The 20,024-nt window shown below is 41.2% G+C and overlaps 1 pseudogene; it reads right to left on the minus strand.

Moving 5' to 3' along the window:
- Positions 1-1,030: 1,030 nt before the first annotated feature.
- LOC147710765 (taste receptor type 1 member 3-like) overlaps positions 1,031-20,024 on the minus strand; it is an 89,209-nt pseudogene continuing 70,215 nt past the window's right edge.

Consider the following 20,024-nt stretch of genomic DNA (forward strand, 5'->3'; position numbering starts at 1 on the left):
ACCTGTTACTCGCAGACTGCAGGATCCTTATGACCTTATTTCATTGGTCCTGCCATTTGAGGGTACCAGTTTCTGTATGTAGGAGACCATAGGTCTGTCTTGAAAGGGTTCGTAGATGTTTACATAGATTTAAAACCCAACAGTCAAGTTGTTTCACTTCTAAACACAATGATTTTGATGCATTATGTTAATTTGTAAGTTTGATGTCGGGGTTTGGCAAGAGGTGATCCCTCCACCTTGAAGGCAAGATGGCTTTGTTGATTAAGACTTGGACAGGCAGGTGGTTTGGGGGGAGGGGAAGAGAAGGACGAAGTGAAGAGGCCCCCCTTTTTCAGGCTCTCCAAACACTAAAGATTTCCATAAATGTTGCTATTACTTGTAAGACGTTTTCATTATCCTGGTGTATTAACCCTAACCCTACCTCAACTGGAAACAAATAACCCAGCTCTTCCAAAGGGTTGCTCTTTCACCAGAACTTTCCTGGCGTGGTTCATGGATGAGGAAGAGGCAATGTCTTCTCCTTGTGAGTTAATTTTCTGCCCAAATACACTCTGGGTGGAATACATTATGTGATAACGTAGGAATGCTACTCTTATATGCTCATCTTGATATGACATGTCCGGGATTTGGCGGATGAACTTACCCTCACCCTCTTTTCCTAACCAGTGGTGCATTTCCGCTCCCACCAAGCTGTGTATAATGCCCCAGCTCCCAGCCTTTTGGGTTTAGTACAGCCCAACACATACATTTGCAGCATATGATTTCTTTCACAGGATAGGGATCTTGGTTGTCTGTGAGAATTATATGAAATTCAAGAATTTCCGAACAACTTGTCCCCGCGAAAAATCCATAATGTGGGTACAACGTCACTTTCATGTCAGGTGTCTAGTTGGCTTTTCACTGACACCAACTATGACAGACGTTTCCACAGCTATGTCGGCTTTCCAGCACCCATCCTGTTTCTTTCTTAGTACAACCCCCCTCTCCGATCCACAGGCTTCTCATAAACAACAGAAAAACCAGGACTTTACTACTGTGTGACCTGGCGCTACGAGCCTAAGTCCTTCTGGCCATGGCCGCGCAGTAAATATGTGGCAAAAAATTCTGATGTATTGAGCTCTGGCTTGAAGAGTAAGATGTAGCACTTGGGCAGGAAGGCCGCGACTAGGACACCAAGACAGCTGAAAAGTATGATGGCAGCCTGGATCATGGCCTTATCCTGGCCAGTGACGCTGGCGTAGCATGGGATGAAGACAATCCAGGCAGAGAGGAAGATAAGCATGGCAAAGGTGATGTCACGTGCCAAGTTATATTGGTGGACTGGTTTTGGTGACAGAAAGGAACACATTAAGGAGATGAGCACTAACAGGGCATTGTAACCGAACATGATGGAAAACTCAATGATTCGATCAATAGAGCAGCTGAGGCTGATGGTCAATGACGTGATGTTCATGGTAGTCAATTTTTGCGATAGCAGTGGAGAAGCCCGTACAAACATGGTGCAGAACAACACTTGCACAAGCAATAATAGTAGGACCAGCAGCCCGCCTCCTTGGGTTATTAACCAATGGGTACAGGAGCCAAGTTGCTGGGGAAAGGCTGTGCATGCTACAATGCGGAGTGACTTGACCAGAAAGCTGGACAGGCAGGTGGACAGGGCGCTGGCAAATAATGGCTGCTGTAACTGACAGATGAGATCACTGGGATGTGCTACAAACAGGAAGACGCTACAACACATGCTTGCCAGGCCAGCTAGGGCCAGGATACTCAGACTAGCCCCGCAGGCCTGCAGCAGGGGTGTCTGTCGCCGAACCAGGAAGAGTAAGGCCACGAACACCACTATCAATATCACAAAAGCCTTGACCACCATGAGGGTGATGACGAAGTTGTTGGTCCATGTCAAGGCCAGGTAAGTCGCAGGGCGGCAGACTGTACTTCCAGGTTCGGACCACTGATGCTCAGGGCATGGCGAGCAAGTTCCAGGAAAAACTAGAAGAAAGAAAGACATTTCAGGCTGCAGAATCAAGAAAATGGAAAAGCAAGAACACTACACAGACAAACCCATGAGAAAACAATGGCCGAGGAAGAAAAGTAAGAGCCCTACGGCTGAAAATGTTCACTTCTTTGAGATTATTTGTACATCTCAGGGTCTTATCCACAGACCTTGAAATCTGCAGTGGCTAATGGGTTATACCTTTGATAGTTCTTAGAACTCACTGAGGTTAATTGTGTATCTCAAATAGAGATTTCTGACCTCAGGAGGGTTAAAATCACTCTCAGGGTTAGATATTTCAAATCTCAGGGTTAATAATGCATATCAAGCAGAAATGTTTCCTAACCTCAGGGGTTACTCAAGGACACCTCTGCTGCATCTGAGGGAAAGAATACATTGCAGGTAATGACCTTCTTCACCCCAGGAACAAGTGATCCGTTTCAGGTACACTCTCTACTCATCTCGGGGTTTGATGGTCCGTCTCAGGACTTTGACTCAGCTTCACATTTGCCACAGTGATAAAGAAAGTAAGGGTCTGACTTAGAGGTCAAATGATGGCGTGAAGGCAGCCAGGGTGGCAAAAGACCTTACTTCTGCATCCATGACTTTACGCCCGCCAAATTTAGAATTCACCACCTGCTCTGCAGTAAACTGTAGGTGTTTGTACAAACCGCCTCTACGGCGTTTCATACAAAGCCATTTAGAAGTTCGGTGAACCCCCTTCATTGGTAATGGATGCGTACACCAAACTCTTTAAAGTTTTTACTTTTCCAAAAACAAACTCCCAAAGTGGAAGTTTTATTTTTACTGTTCCTCAATGCAGGATATTCCTGGTGGTGAGGAACAGCAAAGAAAAAAAAACTTCCGACTGCCTACTCTAAACAGGGTAAACTGTGAGATGGCTTACCTCTGACAACCCATACTCCCTCGGGCCATCTGACAAAGATTTATGCTGCAAGAGTAAACTTCACTGTGTCGCTGAAAACCTGGTGTCCACCCAAATCTAAATTGGGTGGACGGACAGGGAGGGTGATGGACTGGTTACTTTGTCTCAAATTAGACTCTATATAGCATTTCATCTTGTATTGTGTCATTATTTGTTTTTCCCAGGACATTACATATAGTTGTTCAGCTTCTTTACACCAGTGGTACAGAGATACATTGCTATGGTTTCTTGCCTTTAAAGCGATAAACCTTGCTGCTGCTTTCGCGAGTTTTGACCTTGATGTGTTTCCCTGAATTAAGGGGTATATGCCATGTGGTACTTTACATGTGTTGTTGTGGCATTAATGTAAACTTTATGAATCTGTTTACACAACTCTAGATGCATAATTTCTGTCTGAATTATGACATTCTTATAATGGTCTCGTTCAAAGTGGTCCACAGACTTTACCACAATTTGGGAGAATTGGTTTACTGACGGGTCAATTGGTGTATAATAGTATTACCAATGGGTGCATACTGAACCATTAGAGAATGTTATAGTATCAATTGCTACGATTGCTTTTTCTGGTTCAATACATCCCAACATCCCAGGCAGAGACCATCAGGTGTTTAAAATCATCACAGACGCAGTTCTTCCTTATCTTAGGGGTTAATAGTCTATGACAGACACAAATTCTCCTCGCCTCAGATATTAACATTTAAGTGAGACCCAGATAATCCTAAACCGACGGGCAAGTAATTCACCTAGAATCTCAAATACAGTCATGTTTACCCCTTCCTGTTGACACTATCATCTAGGATTTAGGAACATATTTTTGTGAGCAAACTGCAGATTCTTTAGTACATGAGACTGATCCACAAAGCATTTTTTGTGAGTTTTTGAGTCTTACTTCAGACTTGGGTCCGATTTAGAGTTTGGCAGAGAGGGTACTTCATTGCAAGAGTGATGGGATACCCTTTTCGCCAAACTCTCGGGCCAGACTTCCTGGTGTACATCCTCTGATGGTCCAAGGGATTGCAGGTCGTCAGATATAAGCCGTCTGACTGTCTGTCCTACTTAGAGTGGACAGTGGGATGTGTGTTTTTTTACTGTCTGTCACTGCAAGCAATATCCTGGGAGTGAGAGACAATAAAAATAAAAACATTGTGAATCAGGCCTGACAATTCAAGTGTAGTACACACCGAATAAAGTATTAAGCCACACTGACTCGTAGGAAAAACGTGGTTGATCGATTCTTAGAAAAGGACACTGGAAGTCTTGTTTTTCAATACAGTGCTCAAGAAACAAAAATACAAATAGAAGTATAAAGTCTGATTGCTAGTGCTCATTACATCATCAGACAATGACAGGCCCTCTTTGTTTATGTCAAGACCAAATGTTTTCAACCTTGAGCTCAATAGAATATTGTAGCACAACAAGGGTGTTAAAAGGAATGGTAATGATACAACTAGGTCAAATCTGACAAGTTCTCCACTCTTTGGGGCACTTAGAGCATTACTTTGCTGAGATTTCGCTTTCTTGCAGCTTCAATGTTTCCTGAACTACAGTTTTTCACTTGGTTCAGAATTTTAGAATATACTTTTTGTTATTACTACACCCTGTCCATTTCTTGACTGTATCAACCTTCATCATCAGGGCAGGAGCCATATAATCCTTCAATCCTCATCTCCATCCTGAAGCTGCGTGTGTTGGCCCTGATTACAGGTATAGGTGCTATTTAGCACACCTGAGAAATAGCCATACCACAGGTTACCTAGTATGAGTTTGTGGGGAATAACATGCAGATTTTGGTGTTATAATGCACCAAAATCTGCATGGTGCGGTAAATAATGTACATATTTCCCCTATTAAATTTCAGCAGAATAGATCGTCTGAAATGTAATGAAGCTTGAGGTATTTAACGCATCTGATAACTAATGGATGTGTTAAAATTGGCAAACTTTTAATTCCGACGCCTGCATAAACCGGGGTTTATGCAGGGGTCAAATTAAACTCATAATCAGGCCGTTAGTCTTTATTGCTGCAGTTTGCCTTTATCACACCTTTTAAATACTCTGATGCTCAAATCTAAAATTGGCACCCACCTCTCTGGCTCCAATTTGGCAAGTAGGACGTCTCCCATTCATGGAAACATAAAGAATTTTAATCAGGGCATTATTGGCTTCAAAAAGGGTAGTATTTAATTTATAGAAATATTCTAATGGGCTCATTGTGAGTCCTGTGTGAATACCAATGCAGTAGCACTGGACCAGGAATTCCCAATACCATGGGGAACAGTACATACTGAGAGGCAGATTTACAAGCCCCTTGAGACATCTTTACGACAACGTTGCGTCACTTCTGTGACGCAGCAGCATCGTAAACAATGTGCCACTATGCAACATATTTACAAAGTGACGCATCTAGTGAGATGCGTGACAATGTAAAGCCCTGCACTAAATTATACCTGCATCAGGTATAATGTATGCAGGGTGGGTGTTCCGTCGCAAGGAAGCCCCGTAAAAGTGATGCAGTGGAATCTACAAGATTTTACTGAGTCACTTTTACGTCCCGCTGCATCAAAACCTTACGCCTGCTTGTAGCAGGCCTAAGGAGTGACGCAGCACAGCAAGTATAGGGCGCCTCTGACCTTTGCTGGAGTTGCGTCGCGCTTGCGACACAACTCCAGCACTATGTCACCTGTACGCTGACAGGTGCGTCAAGCATCTGTCTATCCTCGCGCCACGGTGCACTGCATTGTAAATGCGGTGCATCCATGGTGGCGCAAGGGGTTTCTAACATCACGCAAAATACCTGCAGCATCCCTGCTGATATGCAGGGATGCACCAGTTAATGTAAATCTGCCCCAGAGTGTGGTATTATGGTAACATGTGGAATTCAACACTGAGTATGGGGGTTGTTTTCAACACTCAGAATGGGGGTTGTTTTGTACTTATGTTTTTAACCTAACCGGGTGCTTTATTGTGTTTGCCTCTCTTTTCTCCAGTATGCTTTTATGGTTGTTTTTTACATACCGAATAAAGTTTCTAATCGAATCGATGAATATTAATTCTAGAACTCAGTGTTTGTGCACTTGTTTGTGCACTTTTTCCCTCATTCTACGCCTTTTACTCCAGATAAATTCCACCTGCTTTTCACAAGTGTTTTTGTCCAGGGAAAAACACAGGACCTGATTCACAAAGGACCTCCGTACTCGTGGGGAGTCTCCGTACTCGAGGTAGAATCTCCGCAATGCAATGTATTATGGAGATTCCGCCCCAAATGTGGAGACTCTCTCATCACTGTGCTGCCTCCGCCACTAGTACAGAGGCCCTTTGTGAATCAGGGTAAAGAACTGGAGAAGTCCCAAAACACTCAACTGTTAAGAGGCCCTTTAGTGTATTTCCCTCATAACTCACAATGCCAACTTAGTCCAGAGATATACAGTATTATACATTTTAAGACATATAATGAACAAATCAAGAATCCTAAAGAACATTTGTATTGTGTTAAAAACAACAGTTTATTACAAATCAATAAAATCAATGTTATATAACATAATTATAGTGCCAAACATCCAAATATTAAGTACAGTCTTTGTTAAAAAATGTTATCGGTACAAATACGAAGATAAAAAAATATATCATAAAAATCACAGTTGTTAAGGTTGTCGACGCAGCGTTTCGGTGTATAACAATACCACCTTCATCAGGACAAACAATTCTATACAAAAAAAGCATATAATTAGATACATACAATGGTTTATAAAAAATGGTGTTTTAAAAACATACTTTTCACAGTATTAAGGCACATTTTTATTTACACACGTTATGCTGTTTGTTTTTATCAAGCAAAGAAGTATTATCGTTAATGCTTCATTCTGGCATTTGAGTTATACTGGGCTATACACGTGGTTCTTAACTATAGTGACACGAAATCACCATTAAGGTAGCTCTAAGATTAAATCATGATGCATACCTGTGAACTAATTTTTTTATGGTCCCTCTCGTGTTTAATTGGAGGCAGTTTGGATCGTTGTCCCTCAATTGATAGAGGATCTGGTCTATTAATTCCAGTGTAATATTCCTTTCTGTAAAGAGCATAAGATCACATAACTTATCTCTAATTTCTATGGCTGAATTCAAATTTATCAGAAAAAGGCCCGTTGTCTTTGGTTGGCATGTGTTTGTTACCTTTCAATTTCAGGAACTCAGTGGTGAAGAGGGTATTGCTGGAGGGGGGCCACCGTATTATTGCAAAAAATTACTAGAACGAATTAGAGTAATGAATTTAGATATAGCTAGATATGACAAAAGTTATATTTTACACAATCTATGCGACCAGGTGATTATACCTATAGGTGGTGTGAGTACGAAGGGTAGGTTTTCTCAATGTGGGAAATGATAAAAACAGCAGGTATTTTTTTATATGTAAACAGAAAAATGTAATCATAGTAAACCTGCAGGTGTTTTTTTTAAATTTTAACAGAATGGAGTAATCATGGCAGACCTATTTTTAGGGATCTGTTTTTTTTCAGAAATTCAAGAGTTTAAACAACATACTCACCTTCAAAGCGGGGTTATATGGCCCTCAATGCAGCGTCACTGGATTCCATTAACTCTGCTACCAGCGTTGGAATATCTTTATACAGTGTCTTTTATCAATTTGACCTGTAGATGATTATATTACAATTGTTGTTTTTTTGTATACAAAATGACTAGATTTATTAATTTCAAAACAGATTTATTTTTCTTTCGGATCACTGACTGATTTTAGTTCTTTCTGAGGATGAAAGCCTGAAAAAAAGGATTATTTGTATATATTAACCGACTGGATGTCGTAATTGATTTTCTGTGCTAGTCAAATCTCGAGTCTCTTGCATATAAATGTTAGGTCACACTTACATATTCATGATATTTTTGTGACTGAACCTGTATTATTCGTTCACAGGTTAAAGTAAAAGGCTAACTGTCCGGTAATGGTATTACTGTGTTCCAAACATCTTTATTACAGCGAAGGTGGGGAATTCTATATTGTGTATCAGCCATCCGTATTGCGGCATAGTTAGGGTATTATTGTAATTCAATAACCCTCTGGTTATGGGTCTTATTCGTAAGATTATTGTAGCAGTAGTAAAACATCAATGCTTTAAAAGTTGGCCCGACCCCGCCCGTATTGCCTCCACTTTATGGGGCAATGTTATTGGAATCACATGGTCGCGTTTATCTAGCGGCAGGTCTTTTATCCATACTGATAAATCAATATACCTTTTTTCGAAAAAACGGACTGTATCCTGTCTTTGCTTATAATGATAAGGCCATATCTTTATTCTATGTGCTAGTAAATAACTGGCATTTCCCCGATTATTATTTTAGAATGACTAGGAGTGAAACGAGAGTGGTATTCCGTCCATTTCCATTTTAACATTTCCCACATTAAGAAAACTTACCCTTCGTACTCAGACCACCTATAGGTATAACCACCTGGTCGCATAGATTGTGTAAAATATAACTTTTGTCATATCTAGCTATATCTAAATTCATTACTCTATTTCATTCTAGTAATTTTTTGCAATAATACGGTGGCCCCCCTCCAGCAATACCCTCTTCACCAATGAGTTCCTGAAATTGAAAGGTAACAAACACATGCCAACCAAAGACAACGGGCCTTTTTCTGATAAATTTGAATTCAGCCCTAGAAATTAGAGATAAGTTATGTGATCTTATGCTCTTTACAGAAAGGAATATTACACTGGAATTAATAGACCAGATCATCTATCAATTGAGGGACAACGATCCAAACTGCCTCCAATTAAACACGAGAGGGACCATAAAAAAATTAGTTCACAGGTATGCATCATGATTTTATCTTAGAGCTACCTTAATGGTGATTTCGTGTCACTATAGTTAAGAACCACGTGTATAGCCCAGTATAACTGAAATGCCAGAATGAAGCATTAACGATAATACTTCTTTGCTTGATAAAAACAAATAGCATAACGTGTGTAAATAAAAATGTGCCTTAATACTGTGAAAAGTATGTTTTTAAAACACCATTTTTTATAAACCATTGTATGTATCTAATTATATGCTTTTTTGTATAGAATTGTTTGTCCTGATGAAGGTGGTATCGTTATACACCGAAACACTGCGTCGACAACCTTAACAACTGTGATTTTTATGATATATTTTTTTATCTTCGTATTTGTACCGATAACATTTTTTACCAAAGACTGTACTTAATATTTGGATGTTTGGCACTATAATTATGTTATATAACATTGATTTTATTGATTTGTAATAAACTGTTGTTTTTAACACAATACACACGTTCTTTAGGATTCTTGATTTGTTCATTATATAGTCTTAAAATGTATAATACTGTATATCTCTGGACTAAGTTGGCATTGTGAGTTATGAGGGAAATACACTAAAGGGCCTCTTAACAGTTGAGTGTTTTGGGACTTCTCTTTACTCTTAGTCTCCTTGTCCCGAATTGGATTTCAAAGGAGACCTCCCTTGCCTTTCACTTATTTGTACACCCTTTGTGAATCAGGCCCACAGATTTAACCGCAACAGCTGTAATCCTGCTTTTAGGGAGGCACAACGAGGAGAAATGTTTTAATTTCTCCTCTTTTTTTCCTCTTTCTATGCATGCTATAATATGCAGTACACATAGAAAGAGGAAAACACCTCTTGTGATTCTTTTTGTGCAGGAAGGTGTGCCTTCCTGCACACAAACAGTCTCCCCGCAACGGATGCACCCTTGCACGATGGTGCAAGGGTGACTGCATCAGTGCATGGCAGCCAACTGTGCACCGGCGCAGGTGGGAGCACAGGGATCCATCATATCATTTTAGGTACAACGCATCCCTGTGCTTTTAAAGTGACTCAGTGCGTGCATCAAAATGGCTTGCGGCACTGCGCTGAGCCACTTTCTCATAAATAATGTCCTCTGTTCTTTTGGCATGTCTACCTGCTGAACAACCAACCAGCTTGCCTCTGGTGTAGATATAAACTGCAAGAGTTGAATCTGTACATTCAGTATATGCATTCTGTTTATTAAAATTTTTACAAAATTGCCCGCTCCCATCCCTGGTTGCCATTGGACACCAGTGCCTTGAAGCGCAAGTCCTCCATAGCAGTACAAACCTGTATAGTTGGCATAGGTGCCTTTTGGGCACGCGATGCAGTCAAAGCAGCAGGATTGGGATCCTTTCGCTATTGCCATCGAACCCTTATCACATTTCTTAAGGCAGGTGGATTCAGGCTTCTGTGAAGGAAAGACGTCAACAGCTTATGAATTATAAGTCGATGCTGGGGTACCTCAACCTGCAGCCCTGCTCCATGTAATTAACATACAGTACTTAGAAATGCATATCATATATAAAGCATTATATACATATTTCCAGTAAATAATTCAAATTTAGAAAAGAGAATCCAATTTATGGAAATTGCATTATATAACTTTACAGCCTTATCTATACTGAAGACGGATGTATGACGATTCGACACGTTCTTTTACAACGCAAGTCGTTACATCGACTTGCGCTGGAGGGTGCTGGACTTAGGGATTGTTTGAATTACTATTCAAACTCCAGTCTACGTATAGTGGCGAAGGTGTTGGGATAGTAATTTACACTATTCCTTAGTCTAGAGTTGTGAAGCGAACAGCTTCATTGAAGTCAGATCCCCAGAGAGTTCTTACTGATTAGATGCCTATTGTATCGACTTGCGCTGGAGGGTGCTGGACTTAGGGATTGTTTGAATTACTATTCAAACTCCAGTCTACGTATAGTGGCGAAGGTGTTGGGATAGTAATTTACACTATTCCTTAGTCTAGAGCGCCCTCCAGTGCAAGTCTATTTGACGACTTGCGTAGTCATAACCGCGATGTAAAATACCGCGTTGTAATTGATGCATGGTAAATTATGTTTCCCACTGAAGACCAGGGGAGGGAAGACGTGTCTGCTTGCTTCACAGATGATGGATACCATGTGCTTCAACCCAAAATTATGCTCATAAGGTGCACTGAAGGAGACTGTGAAGGCATGATTTTCTCTTTGGCCCAAGAATGTTTAGTAAACTCATATATTAATCTTAGCACCCATAAACCACAACTTTAAGACAGACATACTTAAAATATTTAAAGCTAGGTACAGCTAGCAGCATATTTCATAATGCATAGCATATGCTATTGTGGTAGTAGATTGATTAGAAATATTTCAAAAATAAAATGTGAACATTATGTCATCGAATAGATATTTTGCTTTTTGAATCTGTAAGTTATACTGAACACTAGTATAATAATGATATATTGAAAAAGAGCAGTCATTACTGAGTAATCTGTTTCTAAAATGATCTATTAGCATTCTGTTTGCATGCAGTAAACCTCATTGCATAATGCATTAAGACCAAAGTCATAGCAGTATGTTTGATGTGGCTCAGGCTTCGAGGCTGCGCAGTTGAAACTGGATGGAGCCTCCATGATGTGAGTTGTGCGGGGTGTGAACCAGTTGTAAGGGCAATGCCTGACTGAATCAGTTAGAGTCCAGGAGAGATGGGGAGAGACAGTGACCTTGGTAGGTCCTGATTATGGCCACTCTCCTCAACTAGTTTGATTTCAATTAAGATGAAAGGTTTTAGTTGCAGGCTCAGGGGTCTTCTCAACCATGATCCACCCGCAGTCCCTTCATTTATGGTTAGTCCACTCCTTTAGGTGGATTACACCCTGTTTGGACAGAAGCTAATTTCTGTTTGCCTCTGTAGAATGATACTGCATCCTTCTTTGCCTCAAAGCATTCGTCTAGTTTAGTGTCCACTAGAATATGTACCACTCTCAGTATCTTGGGGTATTGCAGTTATTTGAAGTCTTTACACTCAGATACTCTATGTAAGTCCTCAACTGTTTTCTGGTTTATTTTTTCTCACTGTTACTGTTGTAGCCATCTACTCCATGCCCAATAGTGTCTGTGTCCACATGACCTCAGTGTAGATTACCAGCGAACCTCATTGAACCAGGATGATCTGTTTCTCAGGTGGTAACATGCAACATTGCTTTACCTTTTCAATTATGGAAGGGCAGGTTATTTCAGTATAACCTGTGAGCATTTCACTACATAGGACTCTATAGCTTTTTTGAATACCTTTGTACCCTGTTTCTACAAGGATCAGAGGGTAGGATCCTTGAATGTGTGTTAATGTACCTTCATCTCAGCATCCCCTCTAGCATGAACTACCTTCAAGGTGCCCCACATCTACTAGTGCCAATAGGGTGTAATGCCAATGGTGTAGGTTCTTTAGAAGACCTCAACCCACACTTATCCTACAAAGGTGTTGGTGCTGGGAGGATATCTTTCTGTTGTTCTCTGTCTTAGGATATCTATGATTCTCTCTCCCATGCCTTCTGGAGTAGGAACTTCTCCAAAGCCTTTGAGGTACTCAGTTTTCAACGGATGAATGATATGCCATAACCCTCATTATCATATTTGCTATGCAGGGACATTGAATCCTGCTGGATTTGCATATATCTAAGTTGTTCAACTTCAGACTGATTGAAGTCCTCTCTCGCTTGTTCAAATGACTTGAGCTCCCCCCTCAGAATACGTATCGCTCTATTTTGCAGCCCCATCTCTCCAAGTTCAGATGGTTTACCTTTCTGACTGGTATTAAGCTCCTGTTTCCCCATAAAGGTGTAAATGGGAAAGGGTATATTTTCAACCTCCCGCTTATGCCAATGCTGTCCCAGATTCTCACTGTGGCCCCTGGAATTGGGAAAAGATACAGCTCGGCATCCATGTGTGCCTGCGGTGCTCAAGAGTCCTCCCGAAGCGGTTTCCCAATATTGATGCAGTTTTCCTTTTGTATTTCCATTCATCACCATATTCAAGCTCTATATTTATTTGCATTAGTTTGGGAAAACAGCATATTTAACATACATGTTTATTGAATATTTTGTTTGATTTAAAATTCGCATGTAAGTTTGCCCTTGCAATATTTGAGTTTAATGGTATTTATTCTTATGGTAGTACTTTCTTGGTATTTGATCAATATTTCATATGTAAGTAGTTCCATTCTACTTTCCTAACTATGTAAAGCTATACATTTGTATGAAAGGAGTCACATGCTACAGCATGAATGTAAATTACGCTATTGTTCTACAAGCTCCTGTCATATGAGTATACATATGGTCATTGCATGAAGGTCTCAGGTCAACTTAACCACAGACTAACCGAGAAAGTTCTTGTTCCTGTTTATACCCACAGCTTTAAGACACATGTTAGAGGGGAAAGGTCTTAGATGGAGTTGTGAAGCGAACAGCTTCATTGAAGTCAGATCCCCAGAGAGTTCTTACTGATTAGATGCCTAATGTAAAATGAAGAGTTGTGTAGCCTGAAAGCTGCATCTAGCTGCATCAGTACTGATCTCAACTTTCATGCTGAAATACGAACAGGGGTTTCTTAAATATTTTTTTTCTTTTGATAAGTTACATGCATTTGCATAGTGCCATTCTATTATTTTTGAGCTCCTTTTGAAGACCGGGCACCCTTTCCAGTTCTGGGATTCTTATTGATCAGACTCAAAATCATTTGTTGACATTGTATTTGTTGTGTCTTGTATTGTTTAAAAATGCAATTATATTAGATAGTAGCCAACAAGGACAGCGTATACATATGTATTGTTAGGTTATGAAATAGAGAATGTGGAAGTAGTGCTGAATTTGAGCCAGTGGTTTCCACTGCTCAGCACCGGCACTTAATTCTCAACATCGGTCCTAATGACACTCCACCGCATGGTGGCGCTGTCTGTCTAATTTTGAGATGCGCACAAGAACAATGTTTAATATTTCAATGTACATTAAGAATGAATAATATCTGCCACTCCACTCTGCTATTCTAATAGCTTTAGCGTCCTGGGATAGTCTGAATTTTCGCAGGGGTAATGGGTGGCATACGCCGCAGCGGCCTCCTGAGAGGGGGCCTGGCACTTACTTTTTTACAAATTAAGCATTGCGTGGAAGGCTAGTTCCTATTATGGATCAAAGCACAGCATTATATGCATGGATGTGTATAGCAAATTACTTTGCCATATGTTTAATTCTGGTGTAGTGCACAGTTACCGGTTGCTGGCCTTATGATGCCTTGATGCAAAGTTGTGTGCATATGGTTGTGGTAGATACACATTGACTTCTGGGTGGTTTACATATAGATTCGTGAGAGGATATGGATTTGCTTTTGAGGTGGCAAACTCTTAGCCAGCTATTGGCTTGCAATTCTGCTGCGTCTAATGTGTACTGTAGCTGTAGGGCAAAGTCTGAATAAGACTTCATGTAGATGTTCTGTTGAGGTGGTAACACTTAGTCACTGTGTGGCTTCCAGTCCTATTGAGTCCATACTGGGGGTGTGTCCAATGCATAAATGCCATATGATAGCAGCAGTGTGAAGTTGAGTGTTTGATATGTGCTGGTGTGGTGGCAAAGCTTGTCCAGCTCTATTGCACGTGATGGTTAGGTTACTATTAAGGATACAGTAAGTAGAAGGGTGAGGCATAGGGTTAGGTTGATAGTGCAATGGTTAGGCTTGCATGAGGGGTTGGTTTTATGGTCCAGCTAGGCTAAGAGGTAGTTGTGGGTTAATATAGGTGTATTATATACTGTTGTCAGTATAGCGTCTAATTACATTATTGTCGATCAGTGTAGTTGCAGTTCAGTGTAGTGGCCTGTATGCAGTAGTAGGCCAATAGAGTATATATAGCCTTTATTATTCTCTGACACAATGGTTTTAAGTCTATCAGCCTTGAAAGAATGAAAAGCTTAGCTCATTCTGCTGGATTTCGAACCAGTGACTAGTGGGTATCTGGGCAGCTGCTCAGCCCACTGATCTTTGATAATGGCTGTTTCATAGTCTCTTCTGAAGCTCACCCACATATTAACTATGATGTGGTTCTGTGTGAGGAGTGAACGTATTGAATCGAATGTATGAAATGATTACTGCATGTGTAGGGTGTGAGAGAAAGCTGGGTGTCAATGTAGGATGCAAGGCTATAAGGTCACAGGACTAAATGGTTAGAACAACTGGAGCTTTGCATTTGATATGGCCAGGTGTCTGAATAAATGTTCATTATTACAAAGATTTATAGAGTGTACTGCCACCCAGAAGGTATACTGGCACTGAGCAGATTTGAGTATGGCCAAATCCAGGACCTAGTGATACAACTGAATAAAGCAGGTCTTTCACTTCTTAAAGAGTTCAAGAAATGAGGAGGCTCATATGTGTAGTGGCAGGTCATTCCACACTTTAGGGGCGATGTAGGAGAAGGTGTGACTGTCTGATTTGGTTTTCCATTTTTGTATGCAAGTAGGAGTCTGGACGAGTAGAGGTGTCTGGAAGGTTTTTGAAAGCAGATGCAATTGTTGAGTTATGCTGGCTAGTGTTGTGTAGTGTCTTAAAGGGGAGAAGTTTTAATTGTGCTCATTTGTACATTAGGAGCACGTGGAGCTCCTTCAGGTGTGGTGTAATGTGAGTGTGGCGTGTGAGGTTTGAGTGAGTCTGACTGCCGAGTTCTGAATGGTCTGCAGCCTTATGGTGAGTTTTTGTTGATTCCGGCATAGAGGGTGGTCCTATAGTCCAGCTTGCTTATGACAAGGGCGTGCGTGACAGTTTTCTGGGTGCTGACTTGAAACCCCTTGAAAATCTTCCTCAGCATTTTCAGGGTACAGAAGCACGAGGCAGTGATGGCATTGACCTGGGCAGTCATATAGAATTTGCTGTTGAAGATGATTCTTGGCATGGACGTTAAATGTGGGTGACGGTCCTAGCTCTGTTGGCCACCAGGTGGAGTCCCACAGTGAAACGCTTTTCCCGAAGATCATGATTTCGGTCTTGTCGGTGTTCAGCTTCAGAGAGTTGGTCTTCGTGCAGTGGGTGATTTCAGTCATGCAGGTATTGAACTTGATCCAGGCATTACTGTCCGGATTCATACAGCTTCATGCCTATTAGCAGATCTTCACATTTGGCAACTAAAGACCATAGCCAGCAGCATTTGCTAGTAAATCTTCCATCATGTGTTAGCTAATGTATTGGGTTGCCGGTAAGGGTCCTTATAGGGAACAAACTGCTAATTAGTAGATTCTTAGAGCCACTGTAGAGAAAGGTGTCCCCGCTGAGCATTGTAGCAGAGATGAGCATCTGTGCATCCAAATAGATGCCCATGACATTTAAGCATCATTTAACAAAGACTGGGCCAATGAGCATTCTGGAAAGTCCCTATGGGAGCAAAGAACAAGAGAATAGTGTGTGCAGACACAAAGACACACTCTGCTGAGAACAAGGAAGATGCTGTCATGAAATAAGCTAGAAAACACAGGAACCATGTTACTCTTGCTGCAAAATGATCACTGTTTATTGACCAGCTGTCCGTAAGGTCAAAAGGCCATTGTGTAGTGGTATATCAGGCAACCAAGGGAAAATGGAAATTGCACAGAGTGTTTATTATAGAATACATCATGTATGCTGAATGCCCAATCAGCATCTGACATGGAGTTTAAAAACACTGCATTGGAAATATCATAAGAATCGGTACTCTTCACAGATGTAGATAGTAACGTAAGCAGGCAGCATTAACAGCTGACAGTAGATTCCTGTGCTGATAGAATTATGTAAAAACATACAAAGTGGACTTCCATGAGTATAACCACATGCATCCCTGTTGTAATGCACAGGAGACAAACCTATGACTTAGCCTCCATGCAAGGCATAGTTATTGATTTATGAGTGGGTTAGAGAGATTGAAAAATTTACCCAGGGGAGAAAAAAGCCTCATTGCTGCTTAATGTAATCACATAAGGATTGCGGGTTTACAAACTCTTTAGCACCAGAAGAGCGCATGCAATGCCTGAATTAGTTCTAACAGCTTTATGTGAATCAGTTGGAAGTTGTGAGTTTAAGGAATGTATGCACCAAATGGAACATTATGACTGGTTTGGGAGCCACAGGCACACATGGATTTCTGGGCATTAATTGTGGGAATTGGGTCGTCTGAAGCCCTGGGGATGACCTAGTATGCAAACCAAAACCAAAGCACCAATTACACTTTAGCATTTAACCCTCGGGGTAGCAAGACGAGCATTCCAAGGCTTACTCAGGGAGTTGATGTGGGGATTAAAGACTCAAAGTTCAGACACTCACAAAGTAATTCTTGATAAATTGAATGTCTAGCCAATGCTTTACCTTGCTTATAAAAAAAGCACTTTCTTTTAATCTCGACCTAACACTACACAAATAAATCAGCTACTACATCAGGAATGTGCTAACACCTTTTGGAAACAGACAGGCAATGCTTCACAGTGTTTTGAGTGATATGGCTTCTGCCTATGACCACTTGGATCTGTTCTTGAGTTCTTTTATGCCAATTGTGAATTTAACAGTACTGGGGACGCTAAACGGTCGATCAGTGTTAAAATTGAAAGTCTCAGGCCCCTATAGACCTAAGAGAGACCATTTATCTGTACGAAGCACTCAATCGGGGTGGGTGCCTTATTGGTACAGATGCCCAGTCAGTACTTCTTTAACCATCCAGTCTCCCTCCTTGCAGATGCCGCTGAATTCCACAGAGCAGACGTAGTCAGGCCGGCAGTGGTGACAGGGGAAGATCAAATTATGCGGCAGGGTTGACTAGAATATGCAGCAAGAAAAGCCGAATTATGTAACCTAATGCAGCACATTTTGTTGTAGTATTATGTCATAATTTTGTTATTTGTTCACACATTAACACTGCTTGGGCAAAGCTTTCACTTGATTACTACAAGTATAGCATCTAAATACAATAAAAGCCACTGAAAGATGACCAGTCAACCTTTGCAGAGGGCCTTCCACTGTATACCAACACAAAAATGTTTTTGTTGAAATTTGCATATTATGCATCAGATGATAAATTATGTGGCAAATGTGGTGAATCCATAACTATGCAGAAAACACTGTGGAATCGCATAATTGTGCTCTACTGTGAAGTTTAATCCCTGTAAAGACATTGAGCACCAGGGCAATTTATGAGTTCTCTCACAGCAATAATTCATGAAGGTGCATTTCACCCTCACCTTTCATAGCCTCCAGCCAGTAGAGGTGTTTGTGACACATCTGGACCAAAAACGGGGTGCCATAAAGGTAAGACCTGAATCTTCCAAGGGGCACACCCTACTGGAAGACACTTCTTTTCAATAGCAGCCTGTTCTGTTCACCAGAATCAGAATCCGACTAATAAAGGCAACCAAGCGCTCCTGTCCTTGTCATAGAGCTGTGTAAGAACTGTCCCAACTCTTTTGACTGCACAATGAAGGGTTGACATTAGTCATCTCATAGCAATCTGCCAGTAGCTGTCAGGCCTGCAAGGGGTTCTCGCCCTTCTTGCTTGATATTATTACCACAGTAAGCACTTCATGTCATCCATCCAAGAATAGTGCAGGATGGAAACTCACCAGGAAGACGTGGATACCATGGAAACCGATTGCAAATGCCACAATCTGCAAACAGACTAACCACAAGGAACGATTTGATCTCTTCCCCTAAGTGTCAAGAAACATGTTTTCCTAACGAAAATAGTGCCATAAACAAATAGAGAAACCGGAGTCATCTGTACTTCCAGATGAATAAAAAGATATTGAGGATGATTTCTGAGAAGAGGGTGCTGACCAGTTGTCTCCACTCAGGCCGTATGACCGACTTGGTACCAAGTGCTACCTCATGGTCTTATTTCTATTCCCTTGTTCAAAGAAATGATAGTGAAGTAAAAAATTACTCAGAGGAAAACCTAGCTATGGATTTTATTTGACATTCAACATTTCCAGAAGGGTGCCCAAGCCCCATGGTGAGCTAAGGCCCTGCATTGACTAATGAAAACCAAATACAATTGCTGTGAGAAACAAAGATTTTTTACTACTCCTCTCTGTTCTCTTAGACCAACTATACTGAGCAATGGTTTAGCAATCCTGACCACTGTGGGCGACAGAATATGGTGCACATTTATCGCAGAGATGAGTGGAAACAGCTTTTTAACAGTACTTTGTGATGCTGTTCAGCCTTTGTAGTGCCCCACTTGCATTTCAACACTTTATCAATGAAGTATTGAGAGAATATTTAGATCAATTTGTGGTGGTCTACAAGGACAACATTCTTATCTTGTCTAGCACCTTAAAATAACACAAGCATGTCAGAGAAATCATGCAATGCCTATGTCAAACTCCATAATGTGAATTCAACGTCATCTCAATAATCATTCTTGGGTGCACTCTTCCCATACATGGAATAAATGTGCGTTAATCAAAGGTACAAGCCTTTATCCTGTGGCTGCCACCAAAATCTTTTAAAGCTATCCAAAGATTCATAGGTTATGGTAACATTTATGATTGTTCATTCCCTTATTCTCTACTCTTCTCAGGGCCTGACTGGCCATAGCGGGCACCGGGCGTTTCCCCTGTAGGCCGCTAGGGTGGGGGCGGTTTTGGGCCCCTGCGGGGCTGTTTTTGTTACCAGGGGTTAGCAATATCGCCCCCCTGTAACAAAATGGTCCGAAACCGGCCCTCGCCAACTGCTCGGCTGCACTCCCCCTCACCCCAGGGGGGGGGTGGCAGCTGAGCAGTTTGCCAGGGCCGGTTTCTGTTCCCAGTCTGGCCTTGACTCTTCTCATTTATTATTTCACACTCACAGAAAGGAGTACACTTCAAATGGGACACTGAATAAGGACAAGCTTTTACCTCCTCTGATATCTACCTTCATACCTGCTCCCATTCTGAGACTTCCTAAAGTCAGCCTTCCATTCATGGCTGAAACAGCTGCACCAGCTGTATCAATTGGAACCATTTTGCCCTAAAGAGATGAGGCGTTACATCTGCCACTTATTACTTCAGAATGCTAACAGAAACTTGAGACATTACACCATCTATAACAGAGAGTTGTTGGCTATCTACAGCACATTAAGATGTTGGTGTCATTATTTAGAAGGAGCCAATCATGAAGTGACACTTTGGGGAGATCTGAAAAAACAGATGTTTTTTTTTCAAAACATGACATGAGAAAAGCATGCGCATGCATATTGGATCTAAGCATGGGCGGAA

This window comes from Lissotriton vulgaris, chromosome 5 (genome assembly GCF_964263255.1).
Source record: "Lissotriton vulgaris chromosome 5, aLisVul1.2, whole genome shotgun sequence".
In the NCBI taxonomy this organism is placed as follows: domain Eukaryota; kingdom Metazoa; phylum Chordata; class Amphibia; order Caudata; family Salamandridae; genus Lissotriton; species Lissotriton vulgaris.